The following is a 2,202-nucleotide window of genomic DNA, read 5'->3' as shown; positions in this document are numbered from 1 at the left end:
CGTGCTCCCAGATTTGGCTCTTGGTGAGGGCCGTCTTCCTGGCTTTCAGAAGGCTGCTATCTGGCTATATCAGCATGTGGCCAAGAAAGGAAGTTCTGGTGTCTCCTCCTCTTCTTATAAGGAGATTAATCCCATCATGGGAGTTCCACCTTCATGACCTCATATGGACCAAATTATATCCTTACTGCCCAACCTCCAAATATCATCATATCAGGGCTAGGGCTTCAACATACAAATTATGAATTTGGAGGCAGAAAAGGGACACAAACACTCAGTCCATAAGCTTTCTCTTCCCAAACCGGGTATTTATTAACTTCTGTGTGCCCACTCACAGCTTAAAGAGAGGCTTAGAAACAACCCCAATTATCCAATGAAAACGGAGACCACTATCCATGCATCATAATTCAATATTTTGATTATAATAAAATAACGATGATGGTGATAATAATAAAAACTGAATGGTTTTTTGTTTTTAGTTAAGAGTTTTTAAAACAGTTTGTAAAAATGAATACTATGTTTAAAGGCTTCTTTTTTTAGTCTTTCAAAAGGAAAAAAAATATTTCATTTACAACTGAGTTAGGTGAGCTTAAGCAATCTCTACAATTATTTAAAAAAAAAAAATGAGCCTGTTGCAATTTATTCCCTCCAAGGCATTCACCGGGAAGGCCCCTGGGGCATTACAGTAACCTAATATTCAAGTTACTCATTCAAACAACAGTCCATCCAAGAAAGCCTCCTGCAGAGCCCGTACTATTACTCAGTGCAAAGAACTGCATTGTCTTCCTAAACATCTAATTTAGAATGAACTTAAATGAGCTCTTATCTGCAGCACAGTCTTGTAGAGCCGCCAACATTACCCTGAAGCTGGACCAGGATAAAATACAAAGTTAGGGTCCTGTGAACTGCAAAGGAGTGAGACAAACTCAATGTGCCCATAAGATCTTGGAAATTAAACACACTTCACCTAATTGTTCTACAATTTCTTTAACTGTTAGCTAATGTTAGCATTTACAAGGGAAACCAGTAACTTAAGCAAAAATCCTACTTTTTTAAATATAAAAATACTACTTTTCCTTGGTTTGAACTGATTTTCTCCCTTTCCCCTAACTTGTGCTGTTATTTGGGGTTTCCAAATATAATAGTGCTTCTGACCATTCTTAATTGCACCGTAATGGGTGTTAAGCACAGGAGTGTGTGCAAACAGACTCGACTTTTCTAGTCTTTGACTGTTCCTTGCCTCTGGCCTCTGTCAGAGAGGCTTGCTAACTACATCTCAGGGGAGCAATCACATAGCTTGACTCAGCCTGTGGCTCTGACTATTGGGACTTCCTGAAGTCACAACCACTTTGGCGTCCAGAACTGGGGCACAGCGTGTCTACTCTTCATAAAATCCAGAGATTGCAAGTGTGAAACGTGAGAGCTGATTAGGGATGCACCTTAAATGGTATCAAGGGAGCCAGTTAGCAATGCAAAATATGAGATAATATAAACATAACACTCACTGCCAGTTGATCACTTATGTGAGCACCACGAAAAGCAAAACACAACAGAAAAAAAAATTGAAGGTGAGCAACAAATAGATTTCTTCAAAGATAATTTTGAATAAAAGTTCAATTTCATGGGAAAAATGCATAATAAAATGATGTGGAATGATGTGCCAGAAAAAAATTGATATGTCTATTTGTCTTTCTGGAACTTGGCTCTGTATTAATCATTGCTAATGGGTATATCTAGTCCTTTTAATACATACACTCTTCCTTTCTTGCGTGTTATTGATTGAGAGAATTTGAAGTTAGAAGATGCAATTATTTTGGCTGTCTTTAAACTTCTGTGACTACAATAGAATGATTCCATTTTCTCTCTTAAGAAGCCAGAGTAATTTTGATTCAGGAATTTCTTTTTTAATTATCGGTTTTTAAGGAACATAGCATCATGCTTAGCAGAAGGACCCTTTCTTTCTCAGTATTCTGGTGTAGCTACTCTCCTGTCAGCTTAGGCTTTCAGAGACAGGAGAAAAAAATCTTCATAAAAGCTTTGGCCTAATTAACAAGAATGAACTAGATTTTATGATGAACAATTTATAGGCAGTTAATAGAGCTCATACACGGTAGCCAGGAGCTAGATAATTTATCATAAAAGGAATTTCAGTTATACTCCTAATCCCCATTCTCTTGATATTGCAACCAACTGCATTTACAATTG

Source organism: Panthera uncia (genome assembly GCF_023721935.1).
Source record: "Panthera uncia isolate 11264 chromosome A1 unlocalized genomic scaffold, Puncia_PCG_1.0 HiC_scaffold_17, whole genome shotgun sequence".
Classification (NCBI taxonomy): Eukaryota; Metazoa; Chordata; class Mammalia; order Carnivora; family Felidae; genus Panthera; species Panthera uncia.
The sequence above is the reverse complement of the archived record's forward strand: the minus strand, read 5'-3'. Positions refer to the sequence as shown.